This window comes from Triticum urartu, chromosome 6A (assembly GCF_056163025.1).
Source record: "Triticum urartu cultivar PI428250 chromosome 6A, HENAU_Tu73, whole genome shotgun sequence".
NCBI classification, from domain to species: Eukaryota; Viridiplantae; Streptophyta; class Magnoliopsida; order Poales; family Poaceae; genus Triticum; species Triticum urartu.
In genome coordinates this window covers 232658230-232677694 of record NC_141878.1, presented here as the reverse complement: position 1 = coordinate 232677694, position 19465 = coordinate 232658230, and positions in this window count along the sequence as shown.

The window sequence follows — 19465 nt, the reverse complement described above, 5'->3', positions numbered from 1 at the left end:
GAGCGGGAGAAAAATGTTCCTAGAATGGGCAGAGATTTGTCGAGTGGCCTTGGTACATCACCGGTAGATCGGCTGTCAAATCTCGTTCCATTTGAAGGTTGTTTGATGCCCCAATGTTAAACCGCGTTAACCGCCAGACCCCTTTCTCTTTGCAGCCCATCACCCCTCCACAACAGCCCACTAGCCCATCTAAACCCCCTCCATGCTCTTCGCCATTGGATCATGATTGTGTGGGAGAAAACCGCACATCAATAGCCCTTTCCTAGCTCCCAGAAATTTCGAGCAAACCCTAGCCTTCCTCCTGCTCCCCCCGCGGGACGTGTCCGCCCGGCGACCGGACATGTCCACCGCCACCGCCCCTCGTCCAACTAGCCGTTGCCACGTTTCACCTCCGCCGCCACCCGTCTCGCGCACCACCGTGGCCCGCCAGGTCCATCGCGGGCCTGCGCGAGCCCGGAGCCGCGCGCCGCCGCCCGTGCGCCACCGCTGCAGCCCGCGTGCACCGCCACCCGCCCGTGAGCAGAGCCCCACCGCCCGAATGTCTCCTCCTCACCGGCTCGCGCCGCCGTGCCTCACGCCGCCTGCCCGGGTCCGTGCCTTGCCGCCCCATAGCACGTCGCCGGCGCCGCCATGGCCGGCCATGACCTTGCCATCGTCTCCTACACGCCTCGAGGGACGAGCGCGACCTATCCCCTCCTCTGCACCTGCATTAATCGGGCTGGCCAGATGTGTGGGCCCGCGCCGCTCAGTCCAGCGCTGACTCCCGCGGCCTCCTTCACCCCGGCACATGAACCCCTCTACACTGAGCCGAGCCAACAGGCCCATGGTGAGCATTTGCATAACCCCCGCTCAGTGCGCGACTTAGCTATATTGCGCCCACTGTTCTCCGTTTGGTGATATTTTTGGCTAAGTACCTGGAAAATCATCACATGTTGCATTCTTGTGGGTGGTGTAACTTTGTGCATACTGCTCCGTTTTGTTTGTATAGTATGTCGAATTGTTCATCTCTGAATGCTCTACATGGTAGTATAGTTTTCATGCATGTTACTATTCATATTGATGCCTTAATCCTCATTGCAAAAGTGCTAAATGATATAACCTCCTGAAGATTGCTGTAACTTGCTATTTTTTTCATAGCATTTTGTGTGTCTATCTTTTGAGCATCATGTCAACATGTGTTTGGATCATATTAATGCCATCTTTACAGTGGTGCAATCCATGTATTTTTTATGTGCCCTGTGGTGACTAGCACAAGCATGCAAAGTTGGGTACTTGTTGTTGTTGATTTTAGTGACTTAGTGTTTTCTGCCAAGCCTGAACCTGCTACTTTATGTTACCATCTTAACTTGATGCTACAAGTGAATCCATGCATAATCTGGGGATGCTCAGTAAGGATGTTTGGTAGATCTTGTTATGCGCTATCCATTCATGCCCTTGTTTCCAATTATGTCTTGCTGTAGCTTATCATTACCATGCTCTCAAATTGCTAAATAATGTTTCTATCATCATGTTATCAGTAAGTTCATTCTTGCCATGTGAATAGCTAGAGTTCTATGCATCCTATGACCATGTTCTTAACATGAGTAGTTTCACAAATATGCCTTCTTGCTGTTGGTTACATTCACATGCCATGAAATGCTTTGTGGTGACTTGAACAAGCTCACAAACATGCCTACTTGTCGCTGTTTCTGCCATGTTCACTAAATTCTACCGTGTGAATCTGTTATCATTTGCAATCTTGCCATGATGTTTTGAGCATGTTCTAATGATTTCGAGCAGTAGCTTAGTGTTCATGCTTTGTAGTGCTCTAACTATACATGCCTTCCATGCCCTTTGATGCCATGAAATGTTCCGGTAGAATATACTTTTGTTGTCAGTATGCATCATGATTCTGTTTTTAGCCTTGCTCTATTTTTCACCAAGTCTGAGAATCTGTTATGACTTGCTTACTTGCCTTGATGAATGCCATTGATCTAGAGGTCATATGGAGATGCTTAGTAACAATGTTTTACCATGTTTAACCTGTACTATAATGCCATGCTTTTGTTTGCCATGATATTGCACTATAGCATGTTTGTTTCATGCCCCAACATGTCAACATGTTATTTCTGCTCACATGTATGCCCTGTTTTTCACAGTGTCATAATCTGTGTTATAAAGTTGCTTCTTGCATTGATCATATTGGTTTAATATTGATGCCTATGAACCTGAACCTTGATGTTATTTGAAGCATGTAATCTGTACTTTGAGTGCATGTCATGTTTGTGCATATCTTGTTCTTGTAGCATGTTGTTATGGTGCTTGTAAGATGCCTAGTTGCTGTTTTGGACATCTTGTCCTTTAAACTTGTTTTGTGTGTAGGTGTTGAACCATTGCTCCGTTTTGAGCATGCCCTATATGAAACTTGCTTGGTTTTGCATGTAGTTTCATCATGCCATATTGCATCCATGTTTTGGAGTGTTTGTGATGTTGTTTTGCTTGTTTTTGCATCAATGTTATGTTTAACTTATTTTGCTCATATCTTCTAGGTTGTAGCTCCGAATTAAACAAACTTTATATGTAACTTGGCTAGAAAGACGCGTAGATCTTCATGGTGAACTTTAACTTGCTATTTAACCACTTCAACATAATGTGTTATTCAGATCTGGATCAATTTCGAAATTTGCATATGGGGAGTTTCCATAATTGTTATATGTTGATTCCGGCCTCACTTAAACTTGCTTTGATGTGTTGTTCTTGTATGCATCATCTCTTGCCATGAGTAGGATCATATAGCCTAGTCATGCATCATACTTGGATGAGCATCATGCCATGTTTATGTGTTGCCTGTTTACCATGTTGTTTGCTTCTTCCCGGTTGTGCTCCTTCTCGTTAGTTCCTGTTTTGTTGCGATTGTGGGGATTCATTCGACTACGTGGGATCTCTTCTTCATGGACTTTCTCTTCTTCCTAGTGGGATTTCAGGCAAGATGACCGTCACCTTGGATCTCACTACTATCTTTGCTATGCTAGTTTTCTCGATGATATCGCTATGCCGTGCTACCTACCACTTGTTCATCAAGCCTCCCAAATTGCCATGATAGCCTCTAACGTTTTCCACCATCCTAGCAAACCGTTGTTTGTCTATGTTACCGCTTTGCTCAGCCCTCTTATAGAGTTGCTAGTTGCAGGTGCAGTTGTAGGTTGTTCCATGTTGGCATATGGATATCATGGATATCTTGGGATATCACAATATATCTTATTCAATTAATGCATCTATATTGGTAAAGGGTGGAAGGCTTGGCCTTTTGCCTGGTGTTTTGTTCCACTCTTACCGCCCTACTTTCCATTATACCGATGTTATGTTCCTTGGTTTTGCGTCCCTAACACGGTGAGGGTTTATGGGCCCCTCTTGATAGTTCACTTTGAATAAAACTCTTCCAGCAAGGCCCAACATTGGTTTTACCTTTTGCTCAACATAATAACTAAACATGATAATAAACTTGACGCACAGGGAGTTAGTGCTACCCGAGGTTTGTTATTCAACCTAATACAGGGGGCCAGTGCTGATGGTGTTGGTCCCAAACTAGAGTCATGTGCGGCTTCTCCCGGGAAAACTCGGGTCTCAGTTGTTGTACGCTGTTCTCATCCGGTCGTGGCTAGATACGAGATGCACACAACTACTATCAGGGTGTCAGCACGCTGAGAGGTCTTGCTGGACTTGTATTACCATTGTCTAAATGTTTTGTGCACCGGGATTCCAAGTTTGATCAGACGTTCCCGAGATGGAGGATTGTCTCCGTGGATCGTGAGCTTGTCATAGGCTAAGTCAGGACACCCCTGCAGGGTTTAAACTTTTGAGAGCCGTGCCAACGGTTATGTGGCAGATGGGAATTTTTAATATCCCGTTCTAGAGAACTTGACACCAGATTCGAAATAAAATACACCAACTGCGTGCATAACCGTGACGGTCTCTTTTTGAGTGAGTCGAGGAGAGAACACGATGGGGTTATGTTTGAACATAAGAAGTTCAGGATCACTTCTTTATCATTACTAGTTTGCGACCATTTTTGTAGTTTCTAATCCTACTCTTGTACTCGTAAGTTAGCCACTATACAACGCGTAGTCGCTGCTGCAACCTTACCACTTATCCTTTCCATACCCATTAAGCTTTGCTAGTCTTGATACCCATGGTAATGGGATTGTTGAGTCCTCGTGGCTCACAGATTACTACAACAACGGTTGCAGGTACATGTAATGTGATGATCATGACATGAGAGCGATGTTTACTTGTTTTGGAGTCCTTCTTCATCGATCTTGGGATAGGTTCCTGGTCGGTAGCCAGGGCTAGCAAGGTGGATGTTGTTTGAGCTTCTGTTTGTGTTTCATCCATAGTCAGATGTTGTTCTCATGTATGATGTTTGATGCATTTTTGTGTCATTTGTATGCCTTTGTATGTATCCCCAGCTATGATGTAATGGTACGATGTAATGATATTCACCTTGCAAAAGCGTCTCCAATATGCGCTTCTATACTTGGTGGGAGCTTCGAGTTCCTTTAGAACGGAGTTGCATATTGGGCGTGACATTCCTGCATGGATCATCAATGGCAACGACACCCAATTCACATGCTGCGCCTTCATGCAATATGTTCATTCCCTCGGAAGCAAGATCTCAGTTGCTTCTATTGCACATCCCAAAAGCAATGGACAAGCTGAGAGGGTGAATGCTGAAGTGCGGCAGGCGATGGATCGATGAGCTGCCGGTGGTTCTTTGGTCCCTCAGAACAACACCAAATCGAGCTACCAGGTGGACTCCTGTCGGGACCCCGATTCCAAATCACATCGATCTAGCCGGTAACACCTCATATCACTTTGCGGCCACACGCACGGTATCCCCACGGGTGTCGCCTTACCCTGGCCCGGGGCCATTTGCGCCTTTTGGCTCGCGTATATGATTGTGTCGCTAGCATCCATATGACAGAGAACCCGGGCCGACATGGCTAGTCGTGAACCCAAAGTGGCACTAACCGATGGGAACAGGCATACATGATTCACATCGAGCGTGTCGGTCAGCAGCGTGTGAATCCGGGCTGTAGCACTGGGCTAACAGGACTCCGGAAGTCACCGCGTGACATTTCCCCGAAGGTACAGACATAGGAACGAAGTGGAACACATGCCGGCCAGTCAAGTGTTCTGAGCAGTAGTGCTGGGCAAGTAGGACTCCGGTGAATCAGGCTGTAGCGGACTACTATGGCTCAAGGAAGCACTAGACTACATTTCCCCATAAGAGAGGCTACCAAGGATAAACAACTAGATTGTCGGATCCCACACATAGCAATACACGTCACACGTACGCATAACATGCAAGTATGTGCTGTACAACATGGCATCACAACATAACGCAACTCATATAGATAAAGGCCCAGAAGAGCCACATAGCATTAAATACAAACAGGGGTCACATGACCCATCATTCAGAGCATACAAGCAATGGAAGCATTACATGTCTGAGTATAGACAACTACAATCAATACACTACTATGGATTCATCCCCGTCTCTCCTACGAGAAGGCCATCCATAGCACTCACACTTGTCTTGAGCATTTTAGAGTATCCACTTTAAGTTGTCTATGTACCATGTAAGCATCCAAGAAGTCCATAACCGAGGACACGGCTATTCGAATAGATCATGATAACCCTGCCGGGGTGTACTTCTTCACACACGCTCTCACCACTTATGACCATGTACACGTCATGTATCTCGGCAACCTTCAAGCGGAAGCCTGGCGAGGGTGTCGGCCACGACCTGACTAACCACGCAAGACTCTAATCCAGGTTTATCGCCTATTTGGGTTCCACCCGCAAGGAGATCCGGCCGGGGTGTCGCTCACGGCCCCAAACGATGTGAGCAGGGTTCCCAAGCCCACCATCCGGGTGCCACTTGGTACACCGTGCCACCTATGCCTAGTCTGTCCCGAGCCCACCCTGCCGGGTGCCACTCGGTAGAAAAATAGCACTACCTACAAACACTAGAGACTATTTGCAACTCCTGGACAAGATCAAGGCGGTTAATAAGTCGAGAGAGCTTGGAGCGCCCGGAGCCCAATGTGTGGTAGTAGCTAGTCATTGGACAACTTACACAGAACTCAGTTCTTAAGGATGGTCCCAATGAGACAACCCACCATGTACTCCTACATGGCCTCTCACTGCTACCTTTACCAAATCGTGTTCACACACTTAACTCTCAGCACCAGAACATAGCATAACACTCCCCATTCCCAATGAATCAGACCTGACACAACTCTAAGCAATAGCAGGCATGGCATGGTAGGAACACAACATGGCTCAGACATGTAATGCTTCCGTTGCTTGTATGCTCTGAATGATGGGTCATGTGACCCCTGTTTGTATTTAATGCTATGTGGCTCTTCTGGGCCTTTATCTATATGAGTTGCGTTATGTTGTGATGCCATGTTGTACAGCACATACTTGCATGTTATTCGTACGTGTGACATGTATTGCTATGTGTGGGATCCGACAATCTAGTTGTTTATCCTTGGCAGCCTCTCTTATGGGGAAATGTAGTCTAGTGCTTCCTTGAGCCATAGTAGTCCGCTACAGCCTAGTTCACCAGAGTCCTGCTAGCCCAGCACTACTGCTCAGAACACTTGACTGGCCGGCATGTGTTCCACTTCGTTCCTATGTCTGTCCCTTCAGGGAAATGTCACGCGGTGACTTCCGGAGTCCTGTTAGCCCAGTGCTACAGCCCGGATTCACACGCTGCTGACCGACACGCTCGATGTGAATCATGTACGTCTGTTCCCATAGGTTAGTGCCGCTTTGGGTTCACGACTAGCCATGTCGGCCCGGGTTCTCTGTCATATGGATGCTAGCGACACAATCATATACGCGAGCCAAAAGGCGCAAACAGCCCCGGGCCAGGGTAAGGCGACACCCGTGGGGATACCGTGCATGAGGCCGCAAAGTGATATGAGGTGTTACCGGCTAGATCGATGTGATTTGGAATCGGGGTCCCGACAACTCCCTTCTCCCTAGTCTATGGGGCAGAAGCAATTATCCCCACGGAACTCATTTAGGGGTCTCCTCGAGTGCTTTCCTACGATGGAGTAGCGCAAGATCAACACTGGCGTGACGGCACTGTGCTACTCGAGGAGAACCGTCTCCGGGCTGCTACGCATGCTGCACGCTATCAACAAGCCCTGTGTCGCTATCACAGCCGCATGGTTCATGCCTGGTGTTTTGAGGAAGGCGAGCTTGACCTTAGGTGCGCTCAGTCCGCCAAGGGTACAAACAAGTTGACGTCGAAGTGGGAAGGCCCTTACCTGGTAGTACGACTCACCAGACCTGGCGCAGTCTGTCTAGAGACCAGAGATGGCATTAAATTGCAAAACTCATAGAATATTGAGCATCTCCGCAAGTACTTCCCATAAGGCGCGGCTATCGGGCCCTGCCCGGCAGCCACCCTTTTGTACAGGCCTTGCCTTAGTTGCATGTAACCCCATGTACAAAGCCAGACGCAGACCCTGAGCAATAGAGAAATAAATGAAGCGCTGGGGGCCCCTGACAAGTTGCATGCATGCATAAGCATATCATGAGCATTGCATCCTCATGTAGATAAGGTTGCATCTGGCATCATTTTCATCTACATAATCTACAGGCTCCTACCGTGGATTCAGTCCCTAAGAGGAGATGAGAAGACAAGCCAGCACTGCAATCTCCGGCAAGCCAAACAGATAAGTTCTATCTCTTATCCATATGTGTTTTGTAAGTAAAAAACTTGTGTATAAGAAAACCTCGCTACTTTTTGAAACTTAGGTGCTCCAATCCTTTGACTCGAACATTTCTTCGGTCAGGATGGTTGCAGTGGCCTTTGATGAAAAAAGATTGGTGGGGGGGCTGGTCCCTCATTACAATTTGTGCCCGGCAAGCTTTGCCACCTGGCAGCCAAATAGAGGGCACCTGCAGGATAGCCTGCCGGGGGAAACTCGTTTATTTTTAAATATAGAGGCATTCCACCTCTGCATGGCCATATACATGTGCGAGTCCCAGGCAAGGTTTATCTTTTTCATTAATATGCTTCAAACAAGTACAAACCTTATAGGACACAAACATGGATTCAAGAGATTACATTATTTGAACTAAAATTTGGCAAGTGCCTACAGATTTAAGATTGAAAAAAAGATAAGTGCCCCATAATGCCTTTGCCCTTCTCCATCCCCTTTAGGGTATTACAGGGAGGGATCAACGAGGCAAGGGGCGGGCCCGGCCAGGATTGGCACCTCCCCAGGATCAGGGAAGATCCGCTTCCCAGCAAGGAGGCACAAATCGGAGGGCAGGCATGATTGGTGAAGCTGAAGGAAGCCCAGATGGGGGCGGCGGAGTCACCGGCAAACACAACTCATTGGAACGGTCGCCTTCATTCTTGGCGTGTCATGGGTTGCCGCTGCCCCCCGTACCACCACCATCCGAAGACCCCATCATGGAAACCACGATGGACACCATGCTCTGTGGGAAATTCCACAGAGAGCATGGTCATCCCCAGCGGTCGCGACATCAGAAATCACCGCATGTTTGGAAAGCATGTGTGCAAGCATAGGGCCCTCCTGGACGACAAGCGGACGGTGCCCAGGGGGCCCAGGTTCGCCTTACTGATGGCAACCCCGTGATCCGACCTCTCTCCGGCACCATGGGGAGAGGAGGAATGGGGCACAGCCGACTACCACGCTCTGCACCCATTATGGGCCTCGGCGTGGTGTTGTTTGTGTCGCCTCTCACTAGAGTTGAAGCTACGAGCAGCCCAGCGATGAGCGCAATAGAGTCGCCACCGCCAGTGCTACCACCGTGCCGCCCGAGTGCTCCCCTGAGGTCCATGCGAAGATCTAAGATCCAGCATACTCAAGACGAAGCAAAAGATGTGGATTAATGCCTCCATTCCCCCCCCCCCGCGCTCCTCCCTTTATAGATAAGTTGGGGGCCGTGGGCTGAATCCCCAGCGGGTAACCGCCGTCCTCCCCCAATCAAAGAAGTCTGGGCTCTTGCCTTGACGCCCTTCTGCACCACGCACCTCTGTTACCTACCCCACTCAATGCATGCAACATATGTGGCTTAGGATAAGGGTGTGGTGGGAAGAGTGAATTGGGAGTAACCTGCCCATGCATTAAAGTCATTCACGGGCCATTACAAGAATGGTCCCACCACCATTGGCATGATGCGGCGTCCGAAAGAACCGAAAACTGACCCGGGCTCAAGATAATGAAGAAGCAAAGAAGATCTCAAAGGACGAAACCGCCTCTGCACTCTTGCCTGTGCACTAATTAGGGCCTACCACAATGATGCCCAGCGGCGCGTTCGTGCCAGGCCCGGGGGCTTTTGTCGGTGCAACAGACCCTGGGTCTGTTGCTTGGACTATGCACAGGCACAAGGTCAAGTTCACAACACCATGATCAACCCAAGCATGATCGATCGATTCCCTCGAAGGATCCAAGAACATATCAAAATAGACAAGTCAAAGCCAGATAAGCAAGATCTGCTAAGGGAAAAACCTCCCTTGTTTGGCGGACGAGCCTGGCATGGACGAGTATCATCCTGGCAATGATCCCCAAGACCGTCCGGGCAGCGATCCCCAAGACCGTCCCAGCAGGCCTGCCGGGGCCTACGGAAGCACAACACCCCGTCAAGACTCCACCGCACCACCTCATCGCGACGCACATCATCGATCAATGCGATGTCAAGCTCCAAAGTGACTAAGTGGCTTCTATGTGCCACATGGCAGCCACTTCCTACATAAAATACATACAAACGACACCCGTCCTGCGATGTGTCAAGCGAGCAGGTGCAAAGCTGGTGAAACAACCTGACAGGGCTTGCCGGCCAAGTTATGATGTGACATTGAGCGGCGCACTTAATGCTATGTCAGCCTGCAGAGTTAGGTATGATAGCACTATTTTCTATCTAATCAGTGCATAATGACTTATTTGCCACTGTGGTGACCCCTTGATCTATAAAAGGAGGCCCATGGCAACCATAGAAAGAATTCGGACCCTTGTACACTCATACGCACGTAGCTGTTCTCGTCCCAAGGCAACCCTGCCGGGCAAGAGCGCTGCGCATTCCACCACAGACCACCATCAATCCACCAAAGCAGGAGTAGTGTTTTACGCCTCACGGCGGCCCGAACCTGGGTAAAATTGCCCGTGTGATCTCTGTCGTGCTATCTCACGCTCCTCCGCTCTTTGAGCAATGTGCCATCCCCCCGCTGAACCAGAAAGGGGCTCATGGCCCCATAGGTGACCGTGGTTTCCCACAACACAAAGGAAGAAGAAAACATTGGTTTAAGAGGATGAAGACTTTATTGTTGAAGAGGAAGTGACCTCCAAGAAAGTACTCAAGAAAGAGTATGCTGCTGCTACTACTGCAATCAAGCCTGGAATGCAGAAGAAGGCTCCTCCTAAGAGAGTCCCAATTTCAAAAGCCAGAGCCTCAACTCAAGAAACCATGGGATTCACTCTTGAACCAAGAAAGGAAGAGGCTGCAGGTGGAAAGAAGAGGAAGGAGAGCGTCAGAAAGACCATTGCCAGAGTCATTGGCAAACCTTCTATGATGAGAGATTCTAAAGAAGATGAGCAGGAGGAGAGCCAGTTGCACCTCCACCAAAGACTTAGAAGCTTATGGGGGGATGCCATAAGGACTGGGGCTGCTCCATCTAATCCCAAGTCTGCCCCTAAGCCTTCAGCTCAAGCTTAAGCCCCAAGACAACTGCACCAAAGAGATCAACAAGAAAAATTTCTGCTACTAAGAAGAATAAGGCCCCAGTGCCTGAAGCTCAAGAAGATGATGAGTCACTAGTACTCAGAAAGTTCAGGCCAAAGATTCGAGACCACAATGATGATCATCCAGTGGTAGAAAACATGAAAGTGAGAAAGGATGCTGGTATAAGATTATGGAGACAGACAGATCCATATGCCACTAGGAGAAGGACTGTTGTGGACTATCGCTTTCACACCAAGGAATAACATGACTTCTATGAGACAGTCCTACTGGACAAGAAGCCCATTGTGTGTGATATGAAATGGGTTGACTAGAGGTACATTGATGATAATGAAAACTATTTTCCAGGAGTGCATGAGAGCTTCAGATTGAATGGTGTTGACACATTTGTTCGTCAGAAGTTGACAAAGTGGAATGATGAGATGATAATGCAATTCTACTCTACAACTTATTCCTAATCCGATGGAAAGATTGTTTGGATGACAGAAGGAACCAGATATCTGTCAACAGTCTCAGAATGGGACAAGTTGAGGAATGCCCCCAGGGAAGATGAAGATGATCTTGATGTGTACAGCTGTGACGCCCCGAGACCGTTGCGCCAGGTGTCTTCCAGTTATTCATTGTTGTTGCCTTGTTATTCGCTTGCGTGTTGCATCTTGCCATGTCATCGTCCACATTGCATCATGATGTTTTCAAACTTGTATCCGTCCCGGTCTCCTCATTCTCTCCGTTGTCCGTTCTGAGCTCAACCACACTTGCGCGCGCCCGCGGCCCCTTTAAAATAGTATTTTTACAAGTGGCCGGAAAATGTTCTCAGAATGGTATGAAAGTTGGCATGCGGTGCTGTTTTGTTTTCAGTAGGCCGCCTGCAAAGTTTCATCGCATTTGGAGCTCGTTTGATAGCCCAACCGTTAAACTATAGCGGCAATATAGCCGGTCTAACATCGGACGTTTTCGGTCTCCGTAAACGGTTATCGGGCTGCCTTCTTTCCTCTCCTCTTTGCCCAAGCCCCTCTACACAGTCCACTACCTATCGCCAGGCCCAACCTAAGCTCTCTCGTCAGCTCGCGGACCTCCTCGCGCGCGCGTCCGAAAGCTCTCCCGGACCTGACCCGGGCAGTCGTCACCATTAGATTCGGATCATCCCCAAACATCTACAAAACATCACCGTTTTCTTATTTGGACTCCCTTGCCTTTTTCCCTTGACCGTCCGATTTTGATCGGAGGGACTAGATCGCCCCTAATCTAACCCGAATGCAATGTATATATATATAGGTCCAAAACGTAGTCTAGGCAGTCCCATCCATCCAATCCCTCACCCGCCGCCACCACTCTCAATCTTGGGATCCTCCCAGATCCCCTCCTCACCAACCCATGCACATCTAGCCACCTCCCCAGATCCAGCAATCATCCATCCATCTGGAGCCGTCAGATCAGCATCCAATGGCTCCTGTGCCCCTAGTTCATCCGATCGAGCAGCCTTGATCCAGCCTCCTTGCAGCCGCGCTCGAGCGATCCCGGGGCCGAGCTCCTCCAACCTCCAATGCCACGCCGCCCCGGCGAGCCTGCCAGATGGCGACCTCGACCTCAGGTCGGCTCGTCGCGCCACCTCTTCCTTCCCTTCCTCCTCTGGTTCTTTTCCCTCTCACTCACCCCGCCTCTCTCTCTCTTGCAGGTGGAGTCCATGGCGCCTGTCCAAACCTCCACCACCACTGCCTCCTCTGCCGACTTGAACCCCGCCGAATCAGGGCCTCGTCATCCACGCCGACGACCAAGCCGCTGCCCAATTCCTGCTGTCCATTGCACGTTCCTCGCCACATTCTCCGCATCCGTCCACACCGCCGGCAAGCCCCTGCTTCCTTTCTCGCCGGCATCCTCCTCATCCTAACGTAGATCCGCGCCTCCCTCCGTTCCCTGCACCGCCTCATCGCCGAAGTATAAGCTCCATCCGCCGCCTTGCCAAGTCCCTCTGCTCGATCCTGCCAAGTCTCGCTACGCCGTGCCTCTGCTTCATGCGAGTAGGGGAACACCACCGCTTCAGTGCCTCCCCTTTGTCCAGATTGAGCGAGAGGAGCTCGCCCGGTCCAGAAGTGTGTTGATCGTGCCCTCACCCTGGCCCAGCTCCAGCGACCGCGTGGGCCTCCCGAGCTGCAGCCCAGCCTCTCCACCAGCGGGCCAAGGCCCATGGTGAGGCCACACCCCAACGCCCTCCTCTTGTTTTTTTACCTGTTGGGCCAGCCAGTTTTGGCCCAGTTCTGTTTTTTTCCTCTGCAATTTTAGCATTATTCAGAGACCACCAGTTTTATAGAAAACCCCTTCATGATCATGCATTTAACAACGCCACAACCGTGCATCGGATTAAAATGATTTATATATATGAAAATTGACTATAATTTCATCTAGTTTCACAATATCCAACTTTCATGCATGTGTGACATGTTTAAATTGTTGTTTGCTTTAATTTTCTCCAATGCCATGCTAAAATGATTTAATTCATAACTAAATAACCGTAGCTCCAAACTTAACAAACTTTATATGTAAATGGGGTAGAAAATGCCTAGTTTAACATGGTGCACTCGTCTTGCATGTTTAACAACTCTCAAATATGGTTTATGGCAGAACAGTACCAATTTTGAAATTTGCATATGGAGATTTACCAGAATTGTTGTCCGTTGTTTCCGGCCTCATTTAAGCTTGCCTAGATAGGTAGTTTTTGTTGTGCTTAACCTCTTTCCATGTTAATCAACATTTAATATTGTTGGGTACTCAAACAAGAGGGAACAAAATATTTGATGTGGTATTTCGTCAATATGCAACTCGTTGCGTATTGAGCTCCACTTAATTTGTAGTGTTGTTTGTTGCACTTTGCCATGCCATGCCTCATTAAACAGGACATGCATCATACTTGCTTGTGCATCATGCCATGTTCAAGTGATGGTTGTTTACTATGTTGTTTTCTTCTTTCTGGTGTTGCTTCTTCGGGATAGTTCCGATAACGTCGCATTTGTGAGGATTCGTTCGACTACGTCCGTTTGTCTTCTTCATGGACTCGTTCTTCTTCCTTGCACGATCTCAAGCAAGATGACCATACCCTCAAAATCACTTCTATCTTTGCTTGCTACTTGTTCGCTCTATTGCTATGCCGCGATACCTACCACTTGTTGTATCATGCCTCCCATATTGCCATGTCAGCCTCTAACCCACCTTTCCGAGCAAACCGTTGTTTGGCTATGTTACCGCTTTGCTCAACACCTCTTTTAGCGTTGCTAGTTGCAGGTGAAGATGTAGTTTGTTCCATGTTGGAACCTCGGGGCAACTCGAGGGCTGGTTTTTCTCGTAGCTTGACCTATCCGGTGTTGCCCTGTGAACGAGATATGTGTAGCTCATATCGAGATGTCGGTGCATCGGGCGGCTTTGCTGGTCTTGTTTTACCATTGTCGAAATGTCTTGTAACTGGGATTCCGAGTCTGATCGGGTCTTCGTGGGAGAAGGAATATCCTTCCTTGACCGTGAGAGCTTGTGAAGGGCTAAGTTGGGACACCCCTACAGGGTTTGAACTTTCGAAAGCCATGCCCGCAGTTATGGGCAGATGGGAATTTGTTAATATCCGGTTGTAGAGAACTTAACACTTAATTTAATTAAAATGCATCAACCGCGTGTGTAGTCGTGATGGTCTCTTTCCGGTGGAGTCCGGGAAGTGAACACGACTTTGGAGTTATGTTTGAACGGAAGTAGTTTCAGGATCACTTCTTGATCACTTCTAGTTCACGACCGTTGCGTTGCTTCCTTCCCGCTCTTATTTGTGTATGTTAGCCACGATATATGCTTAGTGCTTGCTGCAGCTCCACCTCACTACCCTTTCCTACCCATAAGCTTAAATAGTCTTGATCTCGCGGGTGTGAGATTGCTGAGTCCTCGTGGCTCACAGATACTTACAAACAGTTGCAGGTGCCGATGATACCAGTGCAGATGATGCAACCGAGCTCAAGTGGGAGCTTGATCTTGTTCGTTGTATGGTTTCGTTTCCTGTTGATTAGTAGTGGAGCCCAGTTGGGACGATCGGCGATCTAGCATTTGGGGTTTTCTTCTTTTAGTTTGGTTCCGTAGTCGGACCATGATTGTATTCTGGATGATGTATGTTTAACTTGTATTATGTGAAGTGGCGATTGTAAGCCAACTCGTTATCCCTTTCTTATTCAGTACATGGGATCTGTGAAGATTACCCCTGTTGCGACAAGCCTACCATGCGGCTATGCCTCTAAGTCGTGCCCCGACACGTGGGAGATATAGCCACATTGTGGGTGTTAGAAGTTGGTATCAGAGCCATCCCCGACTTAGGAGCCCCCCTGCTTGATCGAATCGCTGACGTTGTTGAGTCTAGAAGAAAATGTTTTGAGTCTTATAGGATTATATATATCGGAGAGTAAGATTCTTTTTACTTCCCAGTCCCTTCATCGCTCTGGTGAGGCCTCCTGACGTAGAGTTTTGACTCTTCTCTCCTCAAATTTCACAAAAAAAGTTAGGATCACGCGGGTATCTTGGAATCGTTTCGATGGTTTTGTGACGAGAACATTGTTCTTGGTGCCTCCTGACATTTATGGGTTGTGGCAGTGTCCCGGGGAGTTGAGCTCCAAGGTGTTGTCGTCACAATTTTATCATTGCAGTTCTGGAATACCTGAGTTTCGGCGACATCAAAAATCTCTTTTATGTAATTGTTGGTGAGATAACCTCGACGCCACCTAGTACTGGGGCGGGAGTTCGGGAGTATTGCCATAACTTGTATAATGGATGCTTTTCGAAGGTTGAGGTACATGATTTCCGAAGGTTTCTTGGTTATGTGTTGAAGGATGGATACAGCTGGATGTAGGAATTGTTAGTTTGTGTGAGATATTCTGCTTCCCATGTATCCCCAACACCTGATTGCATAACCAGGAAGTTTCGGGAGTTTATAAGTGGGAATTCAAGTATATCATAGGATATCTTTCCAACATACACATGATATGATATGGGATCTATAATATGTTTTATTCCGGCTTGTTTTGCAAGCCAATCCTTTGTTTTGTTTTGAGTTGCCTCGAGTTGCTTCGATGTCAAGTGTTGAATCCATACCTTTTCCTAAGCGGTGTTCTCACATTTCTATGTGAATACTAATCATTCATGATAATCGAGATTGTCATGTCAATCCTTTTCATCCGGCGTGTTTCTCTTCAAGTGGATCCGATCATTTCAACATCCGCAAGATCACCTCTCGGTTTTCCCCCAATGTTGTTCGTTTCATCAGTCCCCAAGTTGCCTTTGTTTTCCCGCCCACCCACCCCTTTTTCTTCGAGGACTCAGATTTCTTAATCAAATATTCATATTATTGATGGGAAGTCCCTCCATTCTTTTCTGTCAATGTTCTTACCCGGTGATTCTCATGAAGATGCTAAGGACGCTTCAAGCTCATTATTCTTCATCCTTTTCTTCTCCGGTGGTTTCAAGTCAAGCCTTGTCAATCATACCTTTTCTCGTTTCAAATGTTTTCTCATGCCGGTGCACCTCTTAATCATTCACCTCTCACTATTCAATTGTTTAGGAGTGTTGAAGATATCTCAGGAGATTCGTGTTTTCATTTCTAATCCATTCAAGATATCTCAGGGTTGTTATCTCTTTTGAGTCATTTAATTCAACCGACACAATCTCTCTTTTAAATTGTTCGACGGTGTATCTTTTGACTGGGCCCTAACCCATAGGTCTTTTCCCAGGATCTTACCTGGCTCTTCTATTTTTCCGGAGCTACTATCAAATTCTTCTACAAGTTGACATAAGAATGAATTATCATCAGTCATATGTATTTTCTCCAAGATCTGTCAAATTCTTTTCACCGTTGGCTCAACCTTTCTATTCGTCATCCCGGAGTGTCTAAACAATTCTTGATGGTGTTTCTTGTCGTCATTATTGGATTTGAAGACCGAAGAAGAGTTTCTCTTCAATCATATCTGTTCTCGTGAAGATTCATGGTTCTAGCTTGATGCCATCCTCTCATAATTGTTTTCGATTGTGAGAATTCTTTTCACCCATTCGGAGCAATTCAGGAGTCTTTTCAGTTTTATTCATCCGAAGCCCATCATCTAAGAATTATTCATTCCAGCTTTCAGCTCTCGTTCTCCAAATCTTAGGGTGCATCATTCAAATATTCTATAATCAACTCGTGGTTTCTTCGTTCTCTTGTATCAAATTCCCTCAAGTATCTTCATTCGTTCTCTAATTCTTACCGGTGATTCATCCCTTTATTTCATTCATTTTCAATTATTACAGTGGTTTGTTCAAGTTTCTTCTTCCTTTGTTTTCATATCAATTCATTCGTTGTTTCCAAATCCTACCGGTGGTTCGTTGAAGGCCTCTTCAAGTTGGCGCTATATCTATCTTAATCCTTTCTACGAGAATAAGTAGTATGCAAAAAATCCGTTGCTTATCATCAATTTAAATTGGTGAAGGATAAGCATAATGTAATTCTTATTCTTGTTTCGTCAAGTAAATTCAATTCCTTATTCTGGAGGCTCATCAAGTTCTCGGTTTTCAATTGTTTAATCTTTTCTTTCCCAGAGTTCCAAGCTCTCGCAATTATATCACCATGGAGATCCATCTAAATCATTATAAGGCTTCACCTTGTGTTGTCAACTTCTCTTTATTTTTATCATCATTTTGTTACCGGAGTTCTTCATGGAGGCTCTACATGGTGGTTCATCAAGGATTCCTTTCATTCTTCAGTTGTTTGTCAAATTTTACCTCGAATTTTTGATCTACCAAGATATACACTAAAATAAACATGGTGATCAACACATGTCTTGTTATGAGGAGTTTAAGCATTCTTCTTCTTGCATTCTGAAGTGCAATTCTTTCTCTTATCTTTTGAGGTGGTGTTATGTCATTCTTGACAATTTCTTTGTGTTTCATGATTCACAAGTTCAGGAATGAGATATTTAAACCCATCGTTTTCTTCCTTGGAGTTATCTTGGTATAGATTTCACCTAAAGCCTTCCATTGGGAATGTTGCCGGTATGGTGCTTATCAATGATCCAATTTCCACTTCTCATCTCGATGAAAGAGTTTTCATCTCCTGGTTGATATCAGTCCAATCTATTGTTTTTTTGTTAGTGGCATAATTTCACCTCAAGATTTCGACGTGTTTTCCATAAGCCCACAACAAGCTTACTCTTTTCGGTGTTGGTTCTCCAAAAACTCCGTTTGACCCTTCGCCTAAGGATGCCTTTGCAAGTTCATTTGAGGTAGAAGATGTTGTTTTCTCCTCTGTTCTTTTAATTCCTTTCTAATATTTGTTCTGGAGGCATTGTGTTGTTGCTCTCTTCAACCCATCATCTTGTTTTGTCAAGATCATGTTCAATTCCTTCCATTTACAGTTGGAATGCTGCCCAAATTACATCATTCTTTTTTCCTTCTCTATCTTTTTTAACCGGAGTGTTGTCGTAATTGATCTTTGCAACCCTTTTTTCTTATGTCTTTCAACCTACAAGGTTCTAGTAATGTTCTTCTTGTTCCTCTTTTCTAACGGAGTGTTTTCAACTTCGTTCATAACGTTGTATTCTTTTCTCAAAATTGTTTAACATCACAAGGTTCTTTGGTTTCACTCGTTTGTCAAAGAAGCAACTTAGTTTTACCTCTTCTCTTTCTCTTCCGTTTATCTCCGGTGCCATCCTAGATCTCGGGACGAGATCCTTTTGTAGTGGTGGAGTGTTGTGACGCCCCGAGACCGTTGCGCTAGGTGTCTTCCAGTTATTCGCTGTTGTTGCCTTGTTATTCGCTTGCGTGTTGCATCTTGCCATGTCATCATCCGCATTGCATCATCATGTTTTCAAACTTGCATCCGTCCCGGTCTCCTCATTCTCTCCGTTGTCCGTTCTGAGCTCAACCACACTTGCACGTGACCGCGGACCCTCCGAAATAGTATTTTTATAAGTGGCCGGAAAATGTTCTCGGAATGGGATGAAAGTTGGCGTGCGGTGTTGTTTTGTTGTCAGTATGCCGCCTGCCAAGTTTCATCGCATTCGGAGCTCGTTTCATAGCCCAACCATTAAACTATAGCAGCAATATAGCCGGTCTAACGTCGGACATTTTCGGTCTCCGGAAACGGTTGCCAGGCTGCCTTCTTTCCTCTCCTCTCAGCCCAAGCCCCTCTACACAGTCCACTACCAATCGCCAGGCCCAACCTAAGCTCTCTCGTCATCCCGCGGACCTCCTCGCGCGCGCGTCCGAAAGCTGTCCCGGACCCGACCCGGGCAGTCATCACCGTTAGATTCGGATCATCCCCAAACATCTACAAAACATCACCGTTTTCTTATTTGGACTCCCTTGCCTTTTTCACTTGACCGCCCGATTTTGATCGGAGGGACTAGATTGCCCCTAATCTAACCCGAATGCAATGTATATATATAGGTCCAAAATGTAGTCTAGGCAGTCCCATCAATCCAATCCCTCACCCGCCGCCGCCACTCTCAATCTTGGGATCCTCCCAGATCCCCTCCTCACCAACCCACGCACATCCAGCCACCTCCCCAGATCCACCAATCATCCACCCATCTGGAGCCGTCAGATCAGCATCCAATGGCTCCTGTGCCCCTAGTTCATCCGATCGAACAACCTCGATCCAGCCTCCCAGCAGCCGCGCTCGAGCTCTCCCGAGGCCGAGCTCCTCCAACCT